The sequence below is a fragment of the Sorex araneus genome, chromosome 3 (genome assembly GCF_027595985.1).
Source record: "Sorex araneus isolate mSorAra2 chromosome 3, mSorAra2.pri, whole genome shotgun sequence".
Classification (NCBI taxonomy): domain Eukaryota; kingdom Metazoa; phylum Chordata; class Mammalia; order Eulipotyphla; family Soricidae; genus Sorex; species Sorex araneus.
Window position 1 is genome coordinate 178,068,163 of NC_073304.1, and position 8,410 is coordinate 178,076,572.

The following is an 8,410-nucleotide window of genomic DNA, read 5'->3' on the forward strand; positions in this document are numbered from 1 at the left end:
AGCCCATATAAACTGCTTGTGATTTGGAGTCAGGGTCCTTGTCAAGACTCCACTACGTCAGATGAGAGTTGGACCCTAGCTCAACCTAGCCAATAAAGACCCTTTGCTTATTGCATTGCAACTTGTCTTCATGTGACTCCTCTGGGGAGATCTCGGCCCAGCTTACCACATGCACACCTCTGTGCCCCAGTGTTCAGCTACATGAACGCAGATGTTTTTCATTATTACCATCAGTTTTATGTAAGTCCCCCCAAAAAAACTGTCGGTATATTTGGAGCTGGTGAATATGTTTTAATGTAGGAGAAAAATCTCTGAAGTTTACAACACAGAGAATGAAGCAGTATTTGAGGTTGAGTGGTTGGAGCTGTCTGAAAAAATGCTTGTTTTATTAGAACTTCCCTGAGGCAGGACCCATGGCTCTTCCATCTCAGTCCCCAGCATCTCCAACAGGGTCCTAACCTTTAGGACTCTGTGCCCAATGGATGGATGGATGGATGAATAGATGGATGGATGGATGGATGGATGGATGGATGGATGGATGGATGGATGGATAAGGAGGCAGACTTAAAGAGGAGAAAATGCTCAACACTGTAATTTCCTAGTTACTGAGCTTAACATCACTAACATTACGACACCATTTTTAATGATAACAAGCAAGAAAATTTTAAAAAATAGTAAGTTCAGGTACAATTTTGGGGAAAACATCTTTGATCTTCTTCTAAAATATTTGGTAAAGAAAAAACTAAAACAAAATGGTTCAATATTATGCAAAGCCTTAGAAGTGAAACATTTTTATTTGACATTTTAGAGCTATCTCTGGTGGAATCTTTTTCAAGTCCATCTTAAGAGCAACCCAGAAAAAGAGAATGATGAAGAATTAAGAGAATGTGCAATATGCTGAAACAAATGGATAGAGCGAAAACTAGAGGGGCAGTCAATGAGAGACTGCACAAGCCTGAGTTACAGAATGTCTGGGTCCTTGGGACATTTTTATTCTGATGTCCTTCATTGATTCAACTTTCATTCATTCAATCATTCAATGAACCAAGTAATAGTTGCCAAGAATTGTAAAGAATTAAAGGTAAAAATGGCAAATATGGCATTCTAAATGGGAATCTTTCTATTTGTTTTGTTATTTGGAGCAACGCACAGCCACACTCAGGAACTAATTCCAGTTCGACATTTGGGATCACTCCTGACAGTGCTTTGGGGATATGGCAAGTGAATCTGGACTCCCTGCATGTAAGCATACACTATCTCTCAACTCCTTTCACTGAGGACCTTCATACAATATAGCCACGTCCATGGAGAAAAGAATTATCAACACCCCAGTTTCCTCAGAGCAGTCCCCATTTAATCTTACTGACTTATTCTACTTTTTTTAAAAAACTTCTTTCCTATTGTAAAATGACTCCGACCATTAAATGCCACACTATGACTGAAATCTTAATGGTACTTCAAAGGACAGAGTAGGTCAGTCTATCTAGGGAGGTCAGGAAAGATTTTCTTTCGAGGAAACATTTGAAGCAAATCTGAAATGTAAGTAGCCATGAGCCAGGAAAGGAAGGGCAGCATTGAGTAGGGCAGGCAGAGGGCCCATTAAAGATAGAGTTTCAGTGTTATCTAGCAAGCATAGCACTTTTTTGAAAGAAGAGGGGAGCCAAGAAAGAAGGTTTCAAGTGGATGGGAATATTTCTCATTAAAAATACATGAGAGAGAGGGGGAGAGAGAGAATAAGAGAGAGAGAAAGAGAGAAAGGAGCCCACCACAGAGGCAGGCTGGATGGAGGAGTTGGGGGGTGATAGGGAAACTGGGGACAATGGTGGTGGGAAAGGTACAGTGACAGAGGGATGGCTGTGGGAGCACCATATGACTTAAACCTGATCATGAACAGCTTTGTAATGCCTTGTCTCATGGTGATTCAATATTTTTTTTTAAAAAGAGCATGTGGGAGGTGGGGCAAGAGACCCCTGGCACCACATGGTCCCTGTGCATTTCTGGGTGCAGGTTTGGAGGTTCTGAACAAGCTCCAGCGGGGATGGCTCTAGTGGCAGAATCCCAGGTGCTGCACAGCCAAGCAGTACCACATTTTAGGGTCCTTTCTGTAAACCACCAGCTTGGTTGGCCAAGATTCTCTTGGAGAGATAACCAGACCTCCTGAGCACTGCTTAGGAGCTCACCACCACCACTACCCCTCCACCAACAGTTTTACAAATAATAGTAAACAATAGGTTAAAGATCCAAAAACACTTTTCTGAGTATCTAGGTGGGAGGGTAACTGCAATTTATGAGCAGGTTCCATTCTGCCAATTGAGAATTCCTCCAATAAGGGAATCTTACCCATGAGATAATGATGTAGAAAGAAAACAAGGATACTGACATTAATTCAACAATACTCTTGAGATGATTATGCTAAAGGAGAAAAGATAAAACATTAGATGCCTGCGGTGCCTGGAGAGCTGTAATATAGTCAGTTAATCCTACAAGCTGGTTAAATTGGGAAGTTATTCTGGACAGGAGAGGAGAGATGGAAAAGGAAATAAGAGAAAGGCACTGAAAGACTGGACTCATGAATCTGCAGAGCACATATAAGCACTATCCAGAATGTTTATTAAAATGACACTCTGATGTTTCACAGCTGGCAAGCATTCTATAGAGAAAACTTGGTTTACCTCTCAAAAATTATCTAAAAAAGGAGGAATATAGTTGAGTGAAATGAAGATTTGGTGTTCATAAAGTCGTTGAACTAAATACAAATAGATATTCGGCCTCTGAGAAAATCCACTTTCATCAACTGTTATACTTGAAGTAAATGCTTACTAAGTCTATTGCTTCCTCCCGGTCATTTCTCATTAATTTACTCATTCAAAACCTGAGATTCCATTATACTGAGGAGTTAGGAAAAACTGTTGACCAAAAGTTATAAGACACTGATAAAGGAAATGGAACAAGGCACAAATAAATTAAAATATATCTTTGCCTATGGTGGGGAGAATTAGTATTGCAAAAATGTCCATATTTATTTAATACAATCTAAATATTCAGTACAATAAGGATTTATTGCAATTAAAATTCCAGTATAAATGCTGATCTATATAGAACAAGGAATTCTAAAAGTTTTATGAATCCACGAAGCAATCTTGATAAAGAACAAAGCTGGAAGCTTTCTGCTTTCTGACCTCAAACTATACTACAAAGTTATAGTAATCAACAGAGCAAAAGAGAGAGCACGAAAGCTGTATATGGTTAATTAATTTATGATGAAGAAACTAATAATAGAAATTGCATATTTATCTCATAAATAAATGGTGCTGAAAAAAAACAAAACTGGTCAGGTGCAAAATTATGAAACTAGATTCCAATTTTATACCAAGTAGAAAAGACAACTCAAAATGGTTTAAAGGTTAGAATGTAATATCTGACCACAAATCTCCTACTCTAAAACAAAGGGATGAATTATTTTACATAAGGCATAGCAGAGATTTGACACTGAAAGCAATAGAAATAAAAATTAAAAATCAAAACAGGTAACACTACAGCGAACTAAAATTCTTCTGCATTGAAAACTAAGTAAAACGAGAAGAAAGCCTAAGGAAATGGAGAACATTTGTGAAAATATTATCTCTGGAAAGAAATAAATATTTAAAAATACTTGTGTAACTCAATAGCTGAAAAACAAATAATTCCATTGAAAATGAGCAGAGGTTATGAATAGATTTATATATACATATATAAATGTATTATATGTATATATATATGTATATATATATATATATGGGATGGAGACAGAGAACAGTGGGCAAGGTACTAGTTTTGCATGCAGCTGACCTTGGTTCGATTATTGGCATCCCATATGGTCCTTTGAGGATAGCGCAGGAGTAATCCCTGGCTGGGTATACTCCCTCAAAAGATATATAGACAAACATCAGGCACATAAAAGTTTTTCAACATGCAATAATCATTAGAAGGATGTCTATCTAAACTCCAACAAAATGTCACCTTATATCTGGTCACATGATCATTATCAAAAACTCGTGGGGGGCAACGTTGGCAGGGTCATGGGAGAGGAGTTGGTCTCTGTTAGAATGCGCTGCCATGATGGAGAAACAGTATTCACTTCTTCAAAAACGTTGACATAGAATTACCACATGATCTAGCTATTTCACATCATGTATATACAGAGGAGTAAACTCACAGTCTTGAAGAAATTCGGTGCTCTATGGTCACCACAGCATATTTACAACAGTGACAACATAGAAACAACATGAGTGTCCACCAATGGAAGAAAGAATGAAGCAAATGTGATATGTGTGTATGTATATGTATGTATATACGCATAGACATATAATGGAATAGATTCAGCCATTAAAAAAAAGAAAACAATTCCATTATGATAATATGCTTGGATTTAGAGGGCACTAGGTGAAGGGAAGTAAGTCAGACAATATGGTATCACTTATGTGAAAATTAAAAATAAATAACTGAACTTTGGTATATAGAGAACAACATACTACTGGTGGTTACAGGAGGCAGTTGTGCAGAATGAATAAAGGCTGTCAAAAAATACAATGTGGACCCTCTGCGCCTAAAGACTTTGATTCCAGAGACCTAACACATTTTGGCATCCAGCGCAGCTTCTTACAGCAATGCACTGGGACTGTGAGCTGGGCTACAACTCCGCGCTGCCCGGGGATGGATCTTTCCTCTCCATCTGTCTTTCTGCATGGAAAATGGCAGCGGCAGCAACATCCACATGGCGAGAGCCACCTTCTAAGACTCCTAACCCAGGGGTATATGGCTTTTACACTTGCGGCTCCTAGGGAATCATGGGAAGTGGGTGTAACCGGCACGCCCTCGGCCCAGATAAATCCGAAGCTGCTGAGAGCGAACGGACCCTCTGCGACTAAAGACTTTGATTCCAGAGACCTTCTAACACATTTTGGCATCCAGCGCAGCTTCTTACAGCAATGCACTGGGACTGTGAGATGGGCTATGCAATTTTTGGCAGAATTTTCCCTGGACTTTATACAGAAATCCAAAACTGCACGGATGCTGCCGTGGCCACGCAACTTAACATCTCTTAATTGTCAGCAATGTGAAATGGTTCCTTTTAAGCAGGTCTGACTTGGGGGGAAACTCCAAATAATAACAGTGAGGTTTTTTTTTTGAAATATTGAAGGTAATCAAAGTAGCAGCCATTTCTCTGTACTATGAACTAAGCAACAGCCCCACACTGGCCAAGAAGAGGAAATATCCCTCTTTCCCGGTTGTTTCCCATTTTCAGGGAGAAACGGGGTGTGGCGTCCACCATACTATGAGGCTCGGGAAGGCGGATGAGGGGGGGGGAAAGGGAAAAGGAAAAAGGGGGAAAAAAGAGTTATGTACTTGGAGCAGTGGGGCTACATATCTCTTCATTCTCAGCCATTCAGCAATGGAAAACTAATTATCAAATGCTTTCTTGGTACTAGGGCTGTCTTTCTTGGGGGGAAACTACAACAACAATAGTGAGTTTTGTGTTGAAATATGGAATGTAATCAAGGTAAAGAGAAAATGAAGTGAAATTCATCAGTTATACATTTGGGGCGGGGGGGGCGGGGGCGGGAGGTATACTGGGGTTTTTGGTGGTGGAATATGGGCACTGGTGAAGGGATGGGTGTTTGAATATTATATAACTGAGACATAAGCCTGAGAACTTTGTAACTTTCCACATGGTGATTCAATAAAAAAAAAGATACAATGTTCCAGATGTCAACTAACTAGGGTAGAATGTACACTAAGCAATAGTACTAGATAACATGCTTAAAAGATAGAATTTAAAATTTTCATAGAAATGAAAAAATGTGTGTAATTATTACTGGTGCTCATACTACACACACATATGGGCTTGCACAATATATACATATATGGGTCATCATTATCACTGTCATCACTGTCATCCCGTTGCTCATCGATTTGCTCGAGCGGGCACCAGTAACGTCTCCATTGTGAGATTTGTTGTTACTGTTTTTGGCATATCGAATACTCCACAGGTAGCTTGCCAGGCTCTGCCGTGCAGGCAAGATACTCTCAGTAGCTTGCCAGGCTCTCCGTGAGGGGCGAAGGAATCGAACCTGTGTTGGCCGCATGCAAGGCAAAGGCCCTACCTGCTGTGCTATCACACCAACCCACATGTATGGGTAGAAATGGAAATATAACTTGAAAAATATGATTCTTTTCATTGTCTATATACCAATCATTCACTAGTCTTTAAGTGCACTTAATCAGGCAGAGGTCCATCTATTTGCCAAGGGAAGAATTTAAATGATCACAAGGTGTGTAGATACCTAATAGAAGGGGAAAGATGGGCGATTCATTTCTCTGTAGAGAATTCATCAATTATAAGGAAATTAAAATGTCAAATCATGGCCCAGGTCACTGCTATACAATCATAAAATTGTATACCAGTGGAAGATATTTACACTGGAAGATATTTAGTGGCCACCAACTCCAAAAATTATTTACTAGGTAGAATTCTGATGTGAATGAAAGCTGTGACACTTATATCAGGTCATAAAGCAAGGTGGTGGGAGTGAAAGTAGTACTCAGAACCCAGTACCCAGCTATCATTTCCAAACCGGAGCATTCCTCTAATTACCCTTATTACTATAACTCATGCTCATTCGTGTAATTATTCATTTATCCATGTTACAAGCTTTATTGGCTAGCTGAGATGTCCTAGACCTTGTTCAAAGATATCGGATACTCACAGAACCAAATATTAGAAAATAAGAGCTGAAACTTGTTAATATCTAATTATTTGAAAAATACAATTTTAAATGCTTTGTATACATTAACTCATCAATCTCCACACTTTTGAAGATAGAGGAATTTCATGGTTTTGTATTTCAAAAAGAAACCGTCCAAAGTAATCTATATGCTTTAAATATCTAAATATTGGGAAGATAATACCCAAGTAAAGTAGCTCTCTGATGTTTTTAATAAGTTGAGGGAAGTGGTGATATAAAAATCATGACATCTAAATGAGTGGTGAATACTACCTCCACTTATCAACTTCTCAATATGATACTGTCATCTAAAACATATTGCTGCCTTAATACTTGTATTAAAAAATATAAACTGTTTTAATTATGTACAGTTTTCAGAATCCAGAATTTCTTACCAAAAAGGTTGATGAATGCTGTATGAAAATTGTATCTTTAAAAAGAACCCTTTAGATATTAAATTTGTAGCTTAGGGAGGATTCTGGGATAAAAAAATGTTTTGAATGTCATCTGGAGGGTGGTTACTTGGATATCTATATTTATATGTACCTATATATCACACTTCATGGACATCTACACAAAGAGTTTTTATACTTTATACACTTACTGAATTTTTCATACCTAATTTTTAAATGAATAAAGAATAAATAAGTCTTGCCAGAGCTCTAAAATAAATAAATAAATATATAAGTAAAAACTGTTTATAAGGTTTCTTTTTGCTTTAAAATCTGTATGTAAGGGGCCAGAGCAATATTGCAGCTATAGAGCCACTGGCCTTATACATAGCTGGCTCCAGTTCAATCCCCACCATAGCCTGTGGTCCTCTGCGCACTGCCAAGAATGAACCCTCAGCACAGAGTCAGAGTGAGTCCTGAACACAGATGAGTGTGGCCCAAAGACACACACCAAAAACAACCAAACTGTATTGAAGTATGCTCTGCCAACAGGTTAGATGATCTTTTTTAATTTAAAGCGATTGTGAAATAAGTTATTAGCAGATAGCTTGCTCCTTTTTGCCCCTTTCTATCATTGCATATATTACAGAATCAACTAAAATGTCATGCAATCTGTCATTTGAATCTTCAGTAATGATAAATTTAATGTACTATTTTTATTATATTTCTGTTGTTTGCTGCTATTGCTGAAACATCCACAACCAGTAGATTTGAAAGCCATGGGGTGCCAAGGCTAAAGCCCATCACATATAGAAGACACAGATTTACCACTTGAGCCAAATCCATAGCTCAAAAACTTTAGACATCATTGATATTACATTTTTAAAATTTTTATTATTTTATCATTTAATTAAAAATATACCAAATTAATTCATAATTTTATCCCTTTATTATAATTCTTTAATACTATCCAAATCCAAATCAGAATCTAATTAAAAAAAGAGGTTGCTTATTAGTTCTCACTTTACAGGTGACAAAACTAAGGTCAGAGAAATAACTTTCTTATGGCCATATGGCTAAAATGTGGTTCAATCCGAGGCACTACATATGGTCCCCCAATCATCACCAGCAGTTATCCTTGAGCAAAGAGCCAAGATAAGTTCTGAGTATTATAGTCCAATACCCCCCAAACTCCTCCAAAAGGCCTAACTTGAACTTGACCTGTCTAAGAATTAAGAGAAATTAAGAGTCTAA